General features: G+C 61.0%; 1 long non-coding RNA gene across 1 annotated transcript; it reads left to right on the top strand.

Moving 5' to 3' along the window:
* Positions 1–8,856: 8,856 nt before the first annotated feature.
* Positions 8,857–19,672, top strand: LOC142061242 (uncharacterized). Its single transcript, XR_012662081.1, has 2 exons — positions 8,857–9,028; positions 17,346–19,672. It is a non-coding gene; the product is annotated as an uncharacterized LOC142061242 (long non-coding RNA).
* Positions 19,673–21,209: the final 1,537 nt, after the last annotated feature.

Genomic DNA, 21,209 nt, shown 5'->3' on the forward strand with positions numbered 1-21,209 from the left:
GGCCTGGTGAGAGGACTGGCGGTGGGCTGCGTCCTGCGCTGGCAGCAAGGTGTGCAGGTAGCCTTGGGGCTGTCCTGCTGTCCCTGTGGTGACAGCTGAGGGCCCACTGTCGACTGGGTGCCACCACCAGCTCTGCTGTCCCCTGGAGCCACCAGACCCTTCTGCCCAGCAGTGAGGTGACAACACCCACCACTTTCTGCACTCCTGGTCTGTCTGTCCCCAAACCCTTCCTCTCCAGCTGTCCCCAAACCTGTCCCCAACCCCTGGCAGCGGGGACACACCAGCTCTGCACACAGCTCGCCTTGGGGCTGGGCCCCAGAGCTGCAGGGTGTTCGGTGTTCGTGGTGGGGTGCTGCCCCACCCATGATGTGCTGCTCTGGCTTCCCGGGGCTAAGCATTGGGATGCAGGGTGCTGCGGTGGCGGAAACTGAGGCACGGGGGTGACGGGGTGATGCCCCGTCCCAGAAACGGGGGAGAAGGGGCCTCTCTTGGGAGGGGGCTGGCGTCGGGCGTGCGCCGGGGGCTGCAGCTCCCTGGCCCTGAGCTGTCCCTGGCCCTGCAGCCAGGCAGCCGCTGTGCCACACGATGGTGCTGTCCTCAACCCAACCGCACCGCCAGCCCTCCGTCCTTTTCATGGGCATCCCTCCTCCGCAAATTCTCTCCCTCCATCCCTCCTTCCCTCCATCCCAACCCCCCCATCCTTTCCTCCTTCCCTCCATCCCTCCCTCCCTCGACCCCTCCTCCCCTGCCCGCCCCAGCTGGCCGCGGAAGGCAAGGGTGCCCGGGGCTGTTCCCCACGCTCCTGGACAGCCCTGCTCCTTCAGAGGGACCCTTTGTATCCTTAGGGCTGCTGGCCTCGGAGGCCGGGCGGCGCTGCGAGGGCTGCTCCACCACTTGCGTGCGTTTTCTGCCTCCCCCTTCACCCCACTCCCTCCCCAGCGCCGCTAGCGTTTGTGGCAGCACTAGATGTTGGGTTTCCCTCTGCCTCCCAACTCACTGGACATCCTCAGGGGTTTGAAGGCCCTTATGCTTTGTAGGATGGTGGGAAATTTCCATCTTCTTTTCCCAATCTGGGAACTCAGCCTCTAGAAAACCCTGCAAATGGGGTAAAACTCTCTGCACCCCCAACTCACACTGCCCCTCTCCTCCCAGTCCCGCCGACCCTGGGACGCAGCAGGGAACCCAGCCCAACTGCCAAGGACAGCCCCAGCACAGTGTTTTGGGTCCTTGCCAGCGCTCAGGTGAGGGCTGATGCTGTTCACTGAGCACAGCGTGTCCCTTTTGTCACCTTGGGGAACCTGGCAGAGTGGGCTTGGCTATAGCAGGGGCCCTGCAGCCACCTGCCTTTGCTGGACTGGGCAATACGGCAGCACCCAGCCCTCCACCACCAGCCTTTTCTGCGGTGCTGAGCCAGCCCCTGCCTGCACCACAGCAATTTCACCCCTTATTCCATGATCACCCAAGAAGGGCCAGTGAGCAGCCCTGGGCCCAGGGCGCTCCAAGGGTGCCGGCCGCCTGAGTGTGCTGCAGCCGCCTGCGTTGTGTCAGCGCTCGGCAATGCTGTTTACACATGAGAGAGGCTCAGAGGCATCTGTGCCGGCAGCCAATTACCCAGTTTTGATCTTTTTTGGTGAAAAGGAAACCAGGGCTTTTCAGACATGGCCAAATTTGATAAGCTGGGGGAGGTGGGGGTGGGTGTGGGTGGCTTTTCCCCACCAGCCTCATGTGAGGAAAGGGGCTGGGTGCACACGCAGCTGGGTTGTGGCCAGCCCCTGCCTGCCCGGCTGGGATGGGGTGGCTGGCAGGCTCTGTGTGCCGGTGCTGGCTGTAGTGCCACCCCTGCAGGAGCAGGGTGTGCTGCGTTCAGCCCCATGGCAGGAGGTGAGGGAGTGGGTGGTGGGGAAGGGCTAGAAATCCCTGCGTGTCTCCCCTGGCAGTGGTTTACCCAGAGGGGAGAGGGACCGCGCTACTGGGTTTTGTTGTACGTGCTCATCCCTGCTACCTCCCCACCACATTGCTGCACTGCCACGGGAAACCTGGGTGGAAAACAGAGCCTGGAGGATGGGAACAGGTCCCCAATCAGGGCAGGAGGGGCTGTGAAGCTAGGGTCTACCCACCCTCAGTAAACCCAGGTGCATATTTCTCAGGGTAAACATCAGGGAACCTGCTGCCATGCCCCCAGCCAAGACTGAGTTCCCACTGTGAAGGGATGCAGGCTGGCCGTGCTGTGCTCAGCAGGAGGGATATGCTGGCCAGGGAGCACGTGGCAGGGCAAACAGGAGCCGCAGGTAAGGGAATGGGGGGATCAGACCACAATTCCCATGCTGGCAGAAAAGAGCTTTTTGCCTTTTTTTCACAAGCAGGAATGTCCCTGCCAGGGCGGGAGCTGCTGGTGTGGGGTCTATGGTCCCCTCCACTGGCAGTGGGTGGTGGGCAGCATCATTGCTGGTGCCATGCTGCAGGGCATGGCTGCTTCTCCGGGCGCCAGGCTGCTCCCAAGCCCAGATCGTCTGCGGGGTTTGTGAGGCCCCAGCACACCTGAGCACACACCCATCCATGGGCCAGGCAGCTGGGGCTGGGGAGAGGCTCCAGCATGGTCACAGCACCTCCTATCTCTGCATGAGCAACATTTTCCACTCATTGAACATAAGCATGCTCTGGCAAGCCAGCCCCACGCCACAGTGGGGAGGAGGGCTGGGGCTGGGGCCACTGGCGTGGGGGCCAGCACAGGCCTTCCTGCGTCCCCCTGCCACCCCCCCAGCAGGTAGCGCCCAGCTGAGCTGGCAGCATGGCACACGCATCCATATTTGCACAAAGGCCCACTCAGCGCATGAGTGGCTCCAGAGACATCCGGGCCAAAAAGGCTTATTTTAAGCTTGCTGGAAAAAGAACATTGTTTGGTGGGAATTAAAATTCCCCGTTCTCAGAAAAGGGAAAAACAAAAAGTGCTTAATTCTGCTGGCTCCTGCCACTGCGTAAACACAGAGCCATGTCCCGGCTGGCCAGGGCAGCCAGGAATTCGTTGCTGGCATCGAATGGGGTAGGTGGCCTCCTGGGGCAGCTGTCATGGGACACGGACCTCTCCTCCTGCACTCTTGTGATGCTGGCGCTGTCCCCAGGGTCCCCACCCTGGTGGGAAGGGTTTTCCCATGGGAGGGAAGGGGCATCGCCTGATGCAGGTGCTGCAGAGCTGCCCTGATGTGCTGGGGTGCTGTGGGCAGGAGGGGTGACCGTGTTGGCTGCATGAGGGGCTGGACAAGCTGTCAGTAGCCCAGGGTTCTGCATCAAAGGACAGTATTATTTCTATAGCCCTAATCCAGCTGTCTTGGCAGCCCTTCTGCCTCCTCAGGCAGGGAGCAGGGTGATGCTCCAGGCTGTCTGTACATCATGCCCTTTGGATCACATGTGTGCGATAACAGCCAGGCTTTGGCATCGGGAGGCAGCGCTGTGCAGGGTTGTCCTTTGGAGCTGGGGGCTGCGGGGTCGGCAACACCCTGGCCTGCTCGCCCCAGGGCAGGAGGCTCATGGAGGGCCAGAGGCATTGGGCGAGCAGCTGCCAGCAGCGCTGGGATGGCGGCGCAGGAAGGAGGGTGCACGTCCGGCCCATCCTGCCGTGGCCCTGCCGGCACATCCATCAGCCGCCCAGCGTTTACAGCACGTCACTGGTTACATGATCCAGACACGCAGGTTCCTCCTGCCCCATCCCTCTCCTGCCTTTTGTTTTCTTTTGCCTCCTGCTCCTGGAGACAGCGCACCTGATGGAAAAAGCCTGCTTTCCCACTCCCCATGCTGGAAACACCCGCTTCCTTCTGCCCCTGCCTGGCACAGTGCCCAGTGCAGTGCAGGCTGCTGCCCCAGCGGTTCCCTGCTCCTGCTGTCCTGTGTCTGGCTGGCCCCATCGAGGGGATAGGAGGGGCTGGTGTGAGGGCATGGTGGGGACAGACCCTTACCCCTGCGGGACCCCTCTGGGTGCTCTGCGTGGGGCAGCCCCAGCTGCCTATAGGATGGAGCAGGGCAGAGCTGTAGTTTCCTCCAGGCAGGGCAGCTGCAGGGACTGCAGAGGCACCTCCTGGGCACAGGTCCCCTCAGCCTGCTAAGCCTGATGGGCATCTGGACCCACACCCTGCTCCCTCCATGCACCCCATGCTTGCCCTCCCAGCTTCCCCAGCTGTTCCTGCTTCTGGCCTTAGCCCGTACTGGCTGTGCCGCCCTGCCCACCAGCACAGCGCATGGGCAGGCAATGCTGGTTTGCCAAATAACTCGGTTTTGCTTCCCCACAGAGCCTAAGACAGCAAACATGGTGGTTGAACACCAACCTCTGAGCACCTTGGAGGGGTGGCTGCATTTTGTGCTGGACTGCAGAGGTGAGTCTTTGTCCTGCCAGGATGCCCTCTGCATCCCATCTCCTGGCTCCAGCCCCATGCGGGGCACAGGGAGCAGCCTGGATCTGTCCCTACTGCCCTCCCTGCAAGGGCACGGGGCTAGAGGGAGCTCCCAGGGATGCACTTCCAGGGCAGCAATGCCCTCTGGGTCTTCAAGGAGCAAGCCTCCTAATTTTAGGGCTTTGGTGGCTTTTGCTTGTAGGCAGGCGTTGAAGTTCCCAGTTTCCCAGGGCAAGACAGAGGGCAGAGGTAAATGGAAAGCTTGGCGGCGGCACTGACACCTGCTCAAGTCAAACCTCTCCTCCCTGCAGCCCTGGGCATGGGGCCACTGCCACACATACAAGGACCCCCGAGCTCCTGGGGAGTCATCACCAGGTGGGAACTGATGGTTTGAAGTCAGGTCAGAAAGTTTTCTGCCTTGGTCCCCATCTCCTGCTCCTACGTGCTGCTGTTTCAGCAGTCCATGGAGGGAAGGGATTTACAAAGCAGCACAGGCCAGTCATGAAGGTCACCTTCAGAGCTGTTCCAGTCCATTAGTCACACCATCCTGCACCTGAACCGGAGACGTTGCATGCATGGGGGTGAGGCAGGCAGGGGCTGCCTACTCTTGGGTATAATAATATATGGGCTGAGAAATGCCCACCTGCCTCCTGGCAGCCCCCTCTGATGTCGAGCAGCAGATGAAAAGGCTGTAAAGTCAGTGTGTTTGGATGTTAGCAAGACTTGTGGGAGAGGGGTTTTTCTTATCGCTCCCTGAGCTCTCAGGAAGGTGGGAGCCGCCCTCTGGAGCCTGCCTGGGGTCTCCCTCTCCATCACTGCCCCACGGCTTCACCCCATGCATGGCTGGCAGCCAGCAGTCCCCTCACTGCCTGCCTGAAACAGGAGTGGGGCTGTCCTGGCCCCTTGGGACAACCCAGGCCCTCACACCCAGCCGAGGGGGCTGGAGGTCGGCAGGGGGTGGGGAAAAAACATCACTTTTGTGGAGATACTGAAACTGAATCTGCCACAAGGAAGGATCACTGGGCAGCCTCTCAGTGAAGGAGTAACAAAAACAAACCCGCGCCAAGGAATCCTGCTTTGCCCCAAATGTTTTTCTTATGGAGTTGTAATAAGACAAGAGTTGTAAAGATAGTAACCTCCTAAACATTACCTTATTAAGGCTTCTCAGAAACCACAGGGCACGACCCCTCTGGGTCATGGAACAAGAGAGCAGCATCCAGCGAACAAACAGAGGCTAACATTACATTTTTCACTTCATTTAAGAAACCTGGTTTCTAATTATAGGGTTTGTTTAATGGCAGCAGTTAGTTGTGCTTCACTCAAATCCAGCCCACTGAGAGCAGGGGCTGCACGGCCCCGCAGAGGGCACAGAGGGTGGCAGGGGCCGGGAGATGCCAGCTCCGTGCTGGATCCCGGGGAGGCTGCTGGGCTCCCAGGACATGGGACGGAGAGGAGCTCGGTACCTGCAGGCACAGGGTGCCCGACAGCGAGGAGTATGGGAGTCAGATGTGGCGTAGGATGGCTCTGTGCCCAGGGAGGAGCCCCATTGTGTCCTGGGATATGCTACACATGCTGTCCTAGCTCTGTGCTGGGCACCAAGGCTTGTCTGCTGTGGCTGGAGGGTGATGCCTCTGCTGCAGGGCATCACACAGTAGGGCTGTTGCTCTGTGCAGTTCCCTTCACACATCCAGCCTAACCCAGGCTTGGTCCCTGCACCCCCGTGACTGCAGGCAGACCTGGCGGGAGCTGGCAAAGTCAAGGCTTGTCCTGCCATGGGGCCACTGGACCTCTGTGTGTGCAGGGACTGAAGCAGGGTTTCCTCCCCCCCCCAGGTCTGCTGCCAGCAGCCCCAGGGAAGTCCTTTGTATGCCTGGTCAGGTACCTCAATGGTGGCTCTGACTCCTTAGAGGACACCAGCTGCCTCTCCCCCAGGTTTGGGAATGCCACTTGCAGGTTCAGGCACTGCCACTCCTGTCCCTGCTCTCCTGGCAGATGCTGAGCATCCCCCAAGACTGTGCTGGCAGCTGCGTTCCTGTGTCTTGTCAGGTAGCACTGGCCTGCCAGCCTTCAGCCTTGCAGCTGCATTGCAGAGTAGGGAGCAGGGCTGAGCACACGGTGGTTCCCACATTTTTCTGTTTTGTGATAGCCTGGCCACAGTGTTCATTGCTGCAGGGTAACGGGGGGTGGAGGAAGATGTGAGTGTGTGCAAGGGAGCATGTGTGTGTGTAGTGGTGCAAAAAACACAGTCCAGTTCCCTGCTTCTGCTCTACTGCAGCTGGTAGGGCAGTAATGTCCCAGACAACTCGCCCCCTCCCTCGGCTGAATCCTGTTGCTGGTACAACCCCTCTGCACTCATTTTGCTCCCCACTGCCCCTCCACTCGCACCCTGGGGCACTGACCCGAGAGCCAGCTGACATGGCTGGGTGTTCCACAGCAGCCTGGCCAGCCACTGCCCCTCCTCCTCGCCTCTTTAACTCCTGAAGTAAGTGATTTGCCCATGCTCCCTCTTCCCAGCTATGCATGTTTCTCCATCAGCAGAGCAAAACCAGGCCAGCTGGTTCAGAGCTGGCTTTGCCAGATTGCTTTCTTTCGTATCACCCAGGTGAGCTGGATGACTCTGAGCACCCATCTCCCTGCCAGCCACGGGTGGCAGGGCTTCGTTTCCAGCCCTGACCCTCCAGAGATACCTCCAGGCTCACCAGCTCACCTAGCCCCATACCCCAGTTTGCAGGGGCATGGGGCTAGTGGGGTGAGGGGTCTGGTGGCCAGCCACTGCTGCAGTGTGGGAGGGATGTCCCGGGCGACACACAGAGGTGCTGCAGGGATGTTTGGCTTTGGTGCTGAGGTGGTGCGTAAGTCTGGGGAGAGCAGGAGGAATACCACACACTCCACACCGTCCCTGTACAAAGCCTGGCATGATGGCAGAGGGGTCCTGGTCCTAGCTTTGGGGCTGTCCCAAGCTCCCAGATTTGGAAGGCTGGTAGGACCCTTCTCCTGTCCTCTCCTGTCCGGGATGTCTTGCTGGTGGAAGTCCTGCCCTGCCAGACTCTTACTCCATGTTTGTCCCCACCAAGGTTAGGACAGCGCATGCACGTCCCCTGCACCAGGTCCCCAGCAGCTGCCACAACCGCTGTACCTGTGCATGGATCAGGATCAAGCTCCTTCCCACAAGCCAGGGGACACCTCAGAGCATGAGACCCCAGACACCAGCCCTTTGCACCCTCCCAGGGAGTGACACCACCTTGGAAAACCCAGAGGAGAAGCTGTCGCTGCCCCCCCACTCCCCCCCGCCCCTTGCTCCCCAGATCTCCCTCAGTTATCACTTGCTGCAGAGGACCCTGCAGTGGCTGCTTCCTCCTTCTTTGGAGCTGCACCCCACTGCTAGCTTCACTGCCTGGGGACAGCCCAGCACAGCCCTGCAAGCAGCCATATAGGCCAGAGGGGCTCAGGGCAGGGTGGTCATGTCCAGAGCAGAGGTGACACCCTTCCTTGCCATGCTGGGGGCTGACGGCCGGAGCAGAAGGATGAAGGTACTTGGGAGCTGGGTGTTTCCCTCCCTAGCTGCCAACTAGCTGCTCATTAATGGGGCCCCAGTGCTGGCTGGAGGCCGTACATGGACTCATGGTCCATGCGGGGCCGGGAGGGGCCAGGGCCAATACAGATCCATGGTGACAGAGCTCCCACACCAGCTCCCCATGCTGCTGAAACACGGGGAAAGATGCCACATGCATCCAGCCCTGCAGCCCTGGCCTCACCACTACCGTCCCATATGGGTCCCAGCCCCAGTGGTACCCAGGAATCTCACCCAGCACACACGGGCAGCCAGGCGAGAGTTCTGTGGCTGCTGAAACGCCTTGTTTCACAGCCCAGATGGAGCTTTTCAAAGCAATGGGAATCATAAGCCACCTCCAGCCAGACCAGGGAGCATCTCCGCTTCCCTCACCGGCCGGTGGGACAGATGCCAGCACTGTTCCAGCTCCCTGTCCCCGCAGCCAGCCTGCCCTATCGGACCCCCACCCCACCAGGGGTGGGATGAGTGTCCCACCCCGTGCACGGTCCCGGGGCCGGGAGGAAGTCAGTTATTGCAAACAACTTTCTCCAGGCGGGATGGCCTGGGTTCCCAGGCGCGTTGCTGGCAGCCTGCGCAGCCCTGGCTGCTCTCCTCCCCCCTGCTCCCCCCAGCCCCCCTTCCCTCGCTCCCCCTTAATGACTTCCACATGGGCCTCTGGCATCCCGAGCCAAGCCTCCCAGCATTGTCTGAAATCTCCAAATTTAGAAGAAATATGAAAATTGTCAAGCAGCCCTTCCTTAGGGGGTAAAAGCAACACTCAGCTGCACGGCGGCGGGTCGTGGCGGCAGGGCCACGTGACGGCACCCCAGCCAATGGATCCCCTCGGCGCCCCTGACAGCGGTGCCCATCGGCAGCCTGGCCTCCTCCTGCAGCTCATATAAGGTAAAAAGAAAAAGGTTTTCCAGCTTCTGAGCAGCCTGGAAGGAGTTTTTCACCGAGGACTCCCATGCCAGCCACTTAAAAAAACCCAGCTGGCAGTGCCGGGGTCCCAGTGGCGGGTTATAATGTGCCGGGAGGAGGTGGCGGAAATGCACCCGCATCCCCGTGGTGCCCTGCCGCAGGTGTGGGGCAGCAGGTAGGTGCCCCTGGACGGAGGGAGTGGGCGGGCACGCGGGCAGGCGCGCTGGCTGTGTGGGGCAGCGGGCTGCGTGGGGCAGCGGGCTGCATGGGGCGGTGGGGACAGGAGTTGGTTGGCACTCAGACTCCCCAGCAGCGTGGGGGCTCCTGCTCTGCCCGATGCCTGCCCTGAGTGTGGGCAGGGACAGGCAGGGGGGAGGCAGGGGAAAACATGGCTCCTCCATCATCCCCCCCTGCCAGCCACAGGATGCTCAGCCCAGCTGGCTGCAGGGAGGTGGGCAGGGGTCCTCCCGCTCCAGGTGCATGGACACTACCTGAGGAGGGAGGGAGGTGAGCGGATCATGGCCATGGGGTGCCGGCAGGGAAACCTGCTGGGCACAGAGCTGGTGAGGAGTGGCCAGAGACACCCCGGGGCTAGGCAGTCCTGAGCAAAGAGGTTCCCCAAAATCTGTCCCTATGGCTCCGTCCTGGCCCTGGGAGAGGGCCTTGGTGGGGCTCAGCCAGCTTTTTGGAGGCAGGGAAGGGCCCTCCCGGGGCTGGGGAAGGAATTGCTTTCTGCTCTGTGTACATCTAGGACGGAAAAAAATAGGAAGCCAAAGGCGAGCCCAGGCAGGCGGGCTCCCTGTGTAACGGGGCCATGGGCCATGCACTTGGCTCCTCTGGCTGGCTGTGCTGCTGCCTCTTTTTGAGGAAAACAGGCTGGGGAGAGGATGGGGCCAGGGCTCATCACCGCAGGCTTGCAGAAATCTAAAGCCACCCTAGCCAGTGCACTCGCATCCCACATCCCGCAGCTCTTGGAACCCCAACGCCAGCCCAGCCTGTCCTGCTGCCTCGCTCTGTCCCCCTGGCCGCAGCCTGTAGCCAGCACCACTGGCATGCTCTCAGCCATAGGCATTTTGCTGGCTCTGTTGCTCACTGGGTGAATGGTTGCTGCATCCTCGTCCCCCTGGAGTTGCAGCAGCTGCAGCCGAGCATGGTCACCCTGTGGGAGCCAGCAGCTGAGCCCTGGTCTGGCTACGGGGCTGGTGGGGAAGGCACAGGGCATGCAGCTGGTGACAGCAGGGCTGCCCACCCCATAGCGTGTGAGGGGATGGCCACAGGTTGTTCTTAGACAGCCTTGAGCTTAGGCTTTGCACAGTCTCCCAAGGATCTCCGGGTCATGTCTCCTCCCTGACCATCCCTTGCAGGATGGGGTGCTGCTTTTTCCTGCGTCATGGCTGGCTCCATGCTGCCCCTCTGCTCCCAGGGCACTAGCAGTGGCTGTCCCCTCCCAGCAGGTCACCTGGGGACACGGTGCCCAGCGAGCATGTGGCAGCAAGCTGCCATGTCCCCCCTCCTCTGTCCTCTACAGGGCAGCTCCCACCGCCACAGGGACAACCACCAGCTGTCACTCGGGTCTAGCATGAGGACAATGGGTCCAGCCAGAGTGCAATGACATCCCTGGGGGTGCAAGCTCCTATATGGGCTGTATGTCCCTCTGCAAAGGGATGGTGACAGCAACCAGGGTGCTGTAACCTCTCAGGGCAGCTGTGGCCACCATGGTCCCAGTCTGTCCCTACCTCGCTGTGCCTCAAGGGCTTCCGCTGTCACTGGCTGCTCCTGGGAAAGTTGCGGCATCTCGGCACTGGGATGCTGCACATGGGGACAGGGAGCTACCAGTGCGACATGGCCTGTGTCCCTGTCCCAGCAGCCGTGTCCCCAGCACGGGGCTATCCTGCCTGTGCCTGCCCCAGCTCCCCAACCTCCACACACCAGCCAGGGTGGCCTACCAAAGGTCAACACTATTGCCTCCTTGCCACTGGCCAACAGGAGAGGAGTTAATTTCCAGCAAACACAGGCAGATGCCTCCGCCAAAGATTTCCCAAGCAGTTATCAGCAGGAATTCGGTGAAGGCTGTGTCTAGACAGGCTGCAGCTCTGGGTGGCTGCTGGATAGAGTGGCATTTCCCTCCACACTTGTCAAGAGGCAGTCTGGAGATGATTAAGGGCTTTTTATTTTTTTTTTTTTTTCTTTTCTTGGTCTCCTTTTCTGTCCGAGAACCAGCCTTGTTCCTCATCAGGCTTTTCTGCAGCTCATTCCTCCACACCCCCCAGCGAAACCTGCCTCTGCCCACCTCTGTCATCCCTCTGCTCCTCAACTTGGGCTCAGGCAGGGCGAGCCAGTGCCCGGGGCCCAGTGGTGCAGCCTGCTGCAGTGCCTGGTGAACAGGGCCAATATGAGCCATACCGCTAGCCTGCAGCACACTTTGCCTCCTGGCAGCAGGCAGGCACGTGAGCACTGTGCTCAGCCGGTAACCGCCATGCCTTGGTGAAGGCAATGGGCAGCAGCATGGCACAGACATCCTGCAGGCAGGAGCACAGGCAGTGCAGGGGGCTGAGCATGGGGTTGGGGAGCCCAACGTGCTCCCCAGGGTGGCCCCAGCGCCTTAACCTGTGCAGGGCAGAAGGAGCGAAAGCTTGTCTTCATGAGCAAGCTGTAGTTGAGCAGTAAACGATGAGGCAAGAGGCTGGAAATCTGAGCTCTGGAGCCATTTCACCATCCTTTGACCTTGGCTGGGAGCAGACAGAGGAGGCAAGCAGAGCAGATCCTGCACAGGGGGAGGCTCCATCTGGGGGGGACGAAGCCCAACACACATCCCGTGGCTGCAGGCCAGCGGGTGCTGGGGGAGCACTCACCACTAGTGAACCCCGAACCCCTTTGCCTGCCAGGGACCACGTACATTCACAGGGCTTGTCTCAGCCCTGCCCCCACACCTGGCTCTGGCCTCCCCTGGGCAGCTGGGACATGCTGCCTGCCCCACTCTGGGGGACTCCCGGGGAGCCAGGACAGTGTCTTGCTCGCCAGCAGCAACTGCCAGCCGGGCTCAGGGATGGTGCAGGGGAGTAGGGCGTCCTCCTCCCCCTCCTCCTCCCCTACCAGCCACCAAGGGAGTCACTGCCTGGGAGGTGCTGCTGCTTCCCAAGCCCCTCGGGAAGCCCTGTCCCTTTGGCTCAAGGCAGGGGCAGCAGTTGCAGGCCAGGCTTGTCTGCCATGGCCATGGATGCAAAGGGCAGAGGCTGGGGTAAGATTCCATGTGGAGCCATGGACACAATTACCTGGGGGAACTGGGCTTTTCTGTCCCACGCACCAGAAATGCCAGCCTGGGCAGGAAAAGGGTCTGGTGGGTGCCCTAGGCTGCCCTAGGGACGGACAGGGACTCCTCCCAGCAGCAGCAGCCAAATCCCTGCTGCACGCACAGTCCATGCAGCTGGGAGAGCTCAGCATGGAGCTGATGTGGCCATGCAAGGCTGTGTCAACACCATCTTGGGGCAGGGAGAAGGAACGGCATCGGGGCGGAGCTGGCATCGGCAGAGCAGCATGGCGGGAGCCCATCACAGTGCTGGTGCAGCTGGACCATGCTCCAGTCCCTGGGCTGTGGCAGCTGCAAGAAAGCATCTCCTGGTTGCTGGGTGGAGGTGAGGGATGAAGCTGCTTTGTGCTGGTGGACAACCTGGGTACAGTCATGCTGCCCGTGGAGATGGGGAGGGGGCTTCTGGAGGGCTAGCCAGCCCCCAGGGCCAGCCCTGTGCCCACATTAGGTGCATGCTGTGTGCGGCTGTCAACTAGGCAGGTGAACAGACGTGTGCGGTCAGGCTAAGCGAGAGGCAGCCAGCCTGCCCAGGCTCTGTTTGATGTGAGATATCAAAGTAGGAGGTGCTGAGTACCAACGCCTTCCTTGTCCCACTGTTGCTGAAGCAGGGAAGCATGTGCCATGCAGTGCTGGAGCTGCAGGAGATGGTCAGAGTGCGGGAAGGTGGTGTGCTGGTGGGACTGCATGGGGCACCGCCAGCCCTGCAGGACACCATCCTGCTCCAGACAGCAGGCAGTGCTGTATGCCCCAGCAATCTGCACCCTGTGAATCTCAGGGGGCTTGGTCCCCCCTGAGGCTGTTTTGGGGTGATGGTGTGACAGCTCTGGTAAGCCCCCTCCCCAGCAGGGAGGTGAGATGAGCTGGCAATGCTGGAAGCTTCCTACCCTAGGGCAGCAGGGTCTGTGGGTGCCAGCCGGCAGCATGCAGGCTGCCAGGTCTTTGTCCCAAGACCACTGGGAGGGAGCGCATCATACCTGCTCTGCAGGGACATCCCTGTCATGGTGGGCAACACAGGGCTGGGAGGTGAAGGACAGCACTGCCTCTCCCTGGGCTGAGCTTAGCTAGGATGAGCAGCTTCCCTTGATCAAGAGAAGGCAGCATACATGACCTGGGGACCCACCGTGCTGTGTGTGGGGCAGATGCTCCGTGGCGGCCAACAGGTCACTCTGGTGCTCACTGCAGGACCAACTTACTGGTTGCTGGTACATAGGGCAATGTCTTTCTTTTCCAGTCTGGCCTTCTTACCTTACTCATTGCTGATTTGCCCTTCCTTTTTTCCCCCTCCACCCTTATTTTTCAAACTTAATTTTTATTATTCCCCTCCTCCAACCCCCATGAGCCCCACCGCACCTGAGCAGAGGAGCTGCACTGCTCACCCTACCTGCTGGGTGCTCCCTGGCCAGCCTGGCCGGAGGGTCTGCCAGCATGGCGGAGCCTGGTTCTACAGGCACTGCAGGGAAGTGGCTCCTGAGTATCAGTCCTGATGTAACTTGTGTGCTTGATCTTTTACAACATCTCATCTCCTGCTTGCTGGGAGCACGACCCATTTAGGGCATTGTCTTTCAGCATCTTCTACTGCTCAGCTGGGTGGGCAGCAGGCAGGGCTGGGAAAGCAGGGGCCGGCAGGGGAAGTGATTTACTAACTGGGCTCCTCTCATGTCCAGGCAATGCTGCACACACAGTCCCACTCCCCCTCTCCCTTGCTGAAGCAGAGATAAGATGATAAAGCCAGGATAAGCAGCCAAGAGTGCTGGCAGCTTAATGAGCTCCAGCCACACCACAGCCATGCCTCCAGGAGAGGAGAGGGAGCCTCACTACTCCCTGCCCACTCCAACTCCAAGCTCTTTACTGGGTTTGTGTGAGCTCCTGCACACCTGCCATGCCAAGGAGCATCCCCTCCACCAGCTCCTCCGGCCAGCTTCAGCTGGGAGCTATGCAGGAGTGGGGTGAGGAGTAGAGCCCAGGGAGCAAGGAGGATGCTGGAGCAGCCGCTCTGCACTGCTTGGGAACGGTGTCCACAGGGAGCTCTCCTCGCAGTGCTCTGGGTTCCCACCAGCCCTTCCCAGTGAGGGCTGGAGGCCCATGACGTGATGGCCTGACCCCACTGGGACTTCACCCCTGCACCACTTCCTCCGGACTGGGAACGTGACGTGTAAACAGAGTGAGAGGGCTGGTGCCGGAGCCCGCTCCCACGCTCCATGTGCCCCAGGGCTGACACCAGGGCCAGCAGGCGTCAGTCCTTGCAGTGGGCTCCCCGTACCCCCAAAATTCCTTCCAGTGGTCGGCTGGGGAGAGGGAGGCAGCTCTGGGAGGAGGAAACCAGCTAAGGATGGAGAGATGGTAGCTGGGGGGCTGGGGGCAGTGGGGAAGAGCTGAGGCCGTGGGAAAGGCAATGACCAGGCTGCTGTGTGCCTTGACTCTTGCTTAACCATGCTGCTTCTAGTTGTGGATCCTCTCCCTGCTGCTCCTGCCCCTCCAGAGGCTCTTTCTCACCCCCAAGCCAGGCTTTGGTGTTGTTGGAGGGTTTCAGTGTCTTGCTGAAGTGGCCAGCACCAGCAGCTTTGCAGGAGCTGGTGGGTCCTGCATGGCAGCACAGGACTGGGCACGGTGGTGGCCAGGCAGGGATGGTGAGGTTTGTCCCCTGCCCTGGGGTGACAAATGGGGAGATGTAAGCTTGCATTTGTAGCCTGGAGGTGGCAGAGGCCTCATCTGTTCCCGGGGTCCCTCCTGCTGTCCACACCGTGCCACCACACTGTGCTTCAAGTGTGGTGCAGAGGAGCCCAGCTCTCTGCAGACACCAAATCAGGCAATTTCTCCCCTCACTCTGGCACCAGGAGAGGGGCTGCCCACCTGGGAGGAAGGAGCACAAACCAGATGCGCTCTGCCCTCTGCACCCATCTCCTGCTCTCAGTCCCCCAGACCTGCTCCTTTGTTCTTGGCATTATAACTTATCCCAGCAAAAGCCAGTGAGAAAGAGCAGCATCCCTCTGGGCCCCCTTGGCTCGTCCTCAGCATGGGAGATGGGGGCCGCTCAGTCTCCAAATCTGCCTTTTTGACCATAAAAGGGCAGGCATGCCACAGCCCCTGCAGGAGGATGGGAAAGGGAAGGCAGAGCTATTTATAGCTGAACATCAGGACCTCAGCCTGAACTCGGGGTTAATCAGCCTGCGACCAGATTAGGATCTCCCTTGGCCCCTCCATTTTCTCATAAACCTTTGATTTAATACGAGTCCTGGTGAGGGAGTGGGGGAAGGAAAGGAGGGAAGAGGCACCTCTTCTCTGCAGAGGCCACCATTGTCCATGGGGGATGGAGATGCTGGGAGAGCTGGAAGGCCCCAGTGGGAAGAAGTGTTGGAGCTGTCCTGCCACCAGCTTGTGCTGCGAAGTGACAGCCAGCAGCATCCCTGTGTGATCACTTCCTGTGAGGGACACTCAGCAGGCAGCAGAAGCTGCCCTGGGGTCAGTCCCTTAAATTTCTACTGAGTTGAGTGAGTCCTTCCATCATCCCAGTCCTCGCCACCCAGGAGGGGACACCTGGGGGGAGCTCTTGGTCAGGATTTACCTTGTCTGGTGTCACCTAGCAACGAGTCCCTCAGCCAGCGGGAGGTGGCATCAGGGCTGCTTGGGTAGCTGATGACCTGAACTGGATCAAAGCTCAGCTGGGGCAAGGACGGAGCCCCAAAAGCTAGTGGAGATCAGTCTTTTGGGGGCCAGGAGGAGGGGAAAGGGCACCTGCATGGGGCTGAGCATCACCTTGTGCCTTCCACCCTCCTCCAGAGAGCAGGCTGAACCCCAGAACCCTCCTGGCTCTGGGGTTCAGGCTTCCCTCAAAAGCGCAGGTCTGGCCTCATGCCTGGCCTCTTCAGGCTGGAGAATTTTAAGGAGGAAACAAATCCCAACTGTTATTAAAAAAGGACATTTCCTGCAGCAGTGGCCTGCCTGGAGAGGGGAAAGGGCGCTGTGTTGTAACCACGGGGAGGGCTGAGTTCTGACTCAGCCCAGCACCACCAGGGAGGCAGCTCATGGACACCAAGTGCTCACCCGCCTGCTCCCATCCTCCTGGCACCCACTGGCAGCGGCAGGGCAGGCAAGCAGAGGAAGCGGCTCAGCAGAGGCAAAGGCTGGAGGTGAGCAGCGGGTAGGAGCAAGGGCAATGCCAGGCAGTGCTGGAATGACCAGGGAACAGGGACTGTCCTGGGCCTGCATGCTGTGCCCCAGGTACCCTCCGGAGACCCTCGGCCAGGGGATGCAGTGGTGGCTGGTGGTCCTGCCAGCATCAGCAGGACTATAAGTCCAGACATTTGTTGGTCTGGTTTCTTCTTCTGAAGCCACGTGGCGTGTTCATACCCACATGAGCAACGTGACAAGCAACTGAGGGCTGGAGCTCTCCTCCTGGCAGGCACTGCTCGGGGGACACCAGTGTCCCCCAACACAGAGGTCCCCAGCAGCAACATGAGTGCTGGGGACCAGAGGGTGGTGGCCGGACGGCACGCTGGTAGCAGCCTCCTTTCCTTGGGAAACTGGGATAAAACCGAGTGTGGAGACAAGGGAGAACGGGGAGGCCCTGCAGCACCGGCTTTTTTGCCCCATCTTGGGACGAGAAGGTTGTGACTTGGACATCGGAGGCAGGGTGAGGATGCCTCCCTCCTCCCAAGACCTCTCCTCGGGCAGGGGCAGGCGAGCCCCAGCAGATGTTTTGCCTCCAGCCCAGCAGGATGCACAGCCCAGCACATTCCTCCAGCCTTTCTTGGTATTTCTTTCCCCGCCGCCACCTCCCTGGGGATGGCAGCTGAGGTCTCCTTGCTCCACACTGTGGGGGCAGAGAAGGCTCCATCCCAGCTTTTCTCACCAGGGTCAGGGCAGTGGCAGGGAAAGGACAGGGGCCATCCCTGGGCCCCACTGCGGGACTCCCTGCACACCTGGGGACGTGCCAGCCACCCACTGGGAGAGGGGAACGTGCCCCATGCCATTGGGCTTTGGGCACATATGGCTTCTAGCAATCAAAGGGAGGCCTTTGAGTGGCTATCATAGGGTTTCTTGTATGCACAGAGCTGTTGGCATTGCTGTCCTCAGTCCTGTGGCATGCTGGGCACCAAGGGGGCCCCCATGGCAGCTGCCCAGGAAAGGACTTGAGAGCTCATGGCTCCACACCACCATGCTGACTGCCACCCTCTGTCTCTTACAGGCTCAGCCATGGGAGTCCCCGGGTGTATCAAGGCTGCCAAAGGCACATGACAACTGTACAGTCCTGGAGACATGGCCAGCAGTGAGATATGGGCAGAGCTGGCATACTGCCAGCACGGGCACCACTGCGTGCCCTTTCCCTGGGCACAGGTAGCCACATGCTGCGGACAAACCTGCCCCTGCTCCCCACTACCGAGCCATGCAAAGCAGGGCTGGTTCCCAGGGTACACTGCAGTGCTGCACATCGCTCCTTGCTAAAAGCATAGTGGCCCCTCCCCAGGGATGTGCATGGGGCTGGGGTGCTGCCCGGTGGGGACAGCAGCAAAGCAGAGGCTTCGCAAAGGCGTAGGGTGACAGGAGGGTCCCTGCAGCACCTCCCCTGGATCCAGGTCCCTGTGGCTGTTCCCACACTTGGCCGGGGCTCAGGGTTGGCCCAGCCATGGCTGGTATGGAGATAACCCCATGCCTGCTCCCAAACCTCCTTCCTGATAGATGCTGCAAGCTTGGGGCACCATGGGGCTCTTTTCCCCACTCTTTCCTACCAAGAACCGCAAGCAGCAGACAGGGGAGCCCCGCACATTGCACAGAGTCATTTCTGTCCCTGTTCCCAGCTGGGTGCACCCGGCTGGGGGGGCCAGTGCCGGATGCAGGAGCTCATGCCAGAGATGGGCCATCTGCTTCTTGTCAGGCTGCTGGGAGCGCCACGGCTGCCGGGGCCCAGCAGCAGGATGCGGTTGTGATAGATGGTCTGTTTATCACGTTTCGGCTCTGCTCAGGAAGTTAGAGTTCGCCTGCGAAAGACATTTTTGGGCTTGGCCACTCCCTCCATCCTCCCTCTCCTCCTGCTTCCCCCTGGATCCTCACCCTTGGGCAAAGGTCCAGGAGGCACCCCTCTTACAGCCCCTGGCCCTTGCTCATGGGAAGGACTGGGCTCAGTCCTGCCACTCTGGGAATGGATTGGGCTGATGTCTGAGGTCAGGAAGCTGAGGCTGAAGCCTTCCCACAGGTGCTGGCCAGCTGCAGGCTCTACTCTGATGGGGACTGGGACAGGGACAGGGGTGGGGAGGGACAGCAGGAGCTTTTACACACTCCTCATCCCCCGGGGTGGGGAAGGGGCAGAGGGCAGGCAGGGATGCACTGGGTGATGCCCACGGCCCCAAACTGTCCTGAGGTGTCCTGGCCCCACTGAGTGGCAGCCCTGCGCCCTGGGGGGAATCCTGTCACACTCACCCTCTCGCCCAGCTCTGCACCAGCTTGTGGGAGGGGAACATGGATTTAGAGGCAGAACCCCCCCAACCTGTCCCTATCCCTGTCCGTCCCTGCAGAGCTGGCGCCAGGCTGATCTACCAAGCCCAGATCTGTCCTGCCATCGTGCTGGGGCTGGGCACAGGGGATGCAGGCACATGGCTTGGGGGAGGGTGGGAAGACCCTTTTCCCTGCACCCAGCCAGGCAGGCAGACACACAGCCTTGCCATGGCACGACCCATGGATGCACGGCAGCTGCAGTGAGGGTCACTGCAGCTCCTCCATGTCTCCCAGCCCAAGGTGCAGTGCTGCATCTCTGGTCAATTGGGAGTCTGAGATGAAGCACTGTAGCTCGGGAAGGGAGGAACTGTGCACCCTGGGGACCTCCAGGACCCTCCACCCGCTGGGATGAGTCACAGAAGGAGAGCTGACCCCTTGCTACAGGAAAGGGCTCACCCCAAAACTCCAGATTCCTGCAGAGAGCAAGGAGGGAGAGGAAGGTGGGGAGCCTTCTCCTTGCAGCAGAGGGACCCCTGTGTCTGCTTGGCACTAGTCAGAGGGGTCACACAGAAATGTGGAAGCTTTCTGTGGTGGGGGGACAGCAGGGATGCAGCAGCAGCACCTATGATGAGCCACCACGGAGCCCAGCCAGCGGTGAGGATGCTCAGGGCTGGTGGAGAGCCCAGGTCGCCGTGCCCTCAGGGTCCAGTTTTCCCAGGAATCCCTTAGGCGCTACGTTGGGGATTCCTGGAAATACTGTTCTTGGGGCCACGGCTCGGCGGCTGGAGATGGCCCATCCCACAGGGAGCCACAGCCTGCAGAAGAGCCGGTGACTGAGGTACGGGACCACTTGGGGGGCTGCGACTGGGAGGGGGAGCCCCCTGGCTACCCCAAACATGGGGAGATGGGCAACCCAGCCCAGGCAGCCCCAGCTGCCCCATGCCGGGGGGGGTGATGGATGTCCCCATGGGTCACCGCTCACTGCAAGAGGATGCAGCTGGTGGGCAGATGGCCTTGTCCACCGCTCCTGCCCTGCACGTGCCACCTAGCCAACCTGGGGTGAATAAACGTCTTGCCTCCCAAGTGACTCTCTCCTGGCCTGTCCTTTGGGGCTGGGAGCAGGGTGGGAGCCTATGGTCTGGTGCCAGCACAGTTTGGGGCAGAAAGGAAGGACAAGAGCCACCTGTGGAGCATAGCCCAGGGAGCTGCTCTGTGCTTCCTCTGTTGTCCCCCTCCATGTCCCTCCTAGCTCCCAGCCCTGCTGTGCTCCTGCAAAGCAAACTGATGCACCATCCCTGCTGCTGCTGGGCAGTGCGAGCACCCCAGGCTGCGGCTGCCTCATCCGGGAGCTGGTATCTTTCCCTGCAGCTTCCCAGGCTCTCAGGTCCACCCCACATTAATCACATCCCTGCCAGCACTGGAGCCCCCAGCTTGCCGACCTGACCTGACTCCCTGGGGGCTCCCGGCGCTGCAGGAGAACCTCTGCCCTGCGACCCGCTGCTTGCATGGGGTCCTGCCTGCAGGTGCAGCAGGCAGGTGCAGGCAGCGTGGCCAGGTAGGGCGGCCAGGGCAGGTGGCAGTGCTGCTTAGGCCAGAGGAGGCATGCTGGGCTGCCCACCCTGCCAGCCCTGCCTACCCCTGGGCCCCTGCCAGAGCATCCAGCAAGCAGGCCCTGCAGGGGCTGCGGCTGCCTGGCTCCCTCCCGGGCACCTTCATCCCATGCAGCAGCAGAATTGTCCTCACATCACCGGAGAAACAGCCAGTGTCCCCTCCTTCCCCAGGCATGCTGTCCCCATGTCCCCTCTCCAGCTCATGCTCTGCCTGCGCTGATGCCAGCCTTGGATGGGGAGACTCAAAGCCTGTTCTGGGTGGGTGCTGTGGGGACAGGGACCCAGCTTGCCCCCGCTCTGGTTACTGTTCATGGCTGAGCAATGGATGAGTATCATCCCCTTGCCCTGGCTGTAAGAACAGTGTGGGGTGAGGGGCAGCACTGGGTGCCAGGGGACACAGTGGGGTGGTCGAGCTGATACCCATCTCCCAGCCAGGATAGGTGAGAGGCCCTAATCCTTCAGCCATCCCCACCCCCAAATGCAGCCAGACCTATTTACCCGTAAGGTGGACAGACACCCATATCAGGGATAGGTCCCTGGGGACAGCAATGTGATGCTGACATAACTGCCACGCCACGCCGCTGGCATGGCACACCCTGCACATCATGCAGCCCTCTCCCACTGGGCCATTCCCGGCTCGCCAGCCTGTGCCGAAATGCTCCAGGGCTAACTGCCTCCACGCCCATCACGCTGACTCAGCAGGGCGCACCCAGCTCAACCTGGTGGGGCTCGGCACCAACACGGGGCCACGCATCACCCACGCCTCCTGTGACCAGCACCTCCCCGTGGGGACCCTCCCATGCGTGCCCAAGTCTTCTCCCCACAGCTGGCAGGGAAAAGCTGGACAAACCACGCCTGCCTGCATCTGGTGCTGCCTGCAGTGCTCACTGCCCACTCTGCTGGGACCCAAAGGCTGGCAGCCCATTTGAGCAGCTGGAAGGGGCACCAGGCTGCTGCTGTTTGGTTTCCCAAGGCTCCCAGTGGGGTTTGGTGTGCCTGGAACGGGCGGG

The sequence above is a fragment of the Phalacrocorax aristotelis genome, chromosome 8 (assembly GCF_949628215.1).
Source record: "Phalacrocorax aristotelis chromosome 8, bGulAri2.1, whole genome shotgun sequence".
NCBI classification, from domain to species: domain Eukaryota; kingdom Metazoa; phylum Chordata; class Aves; order Suliformes; family Phalacrocoracidae; genus Phalacrocorax; species Phalacrocorax aristotelis.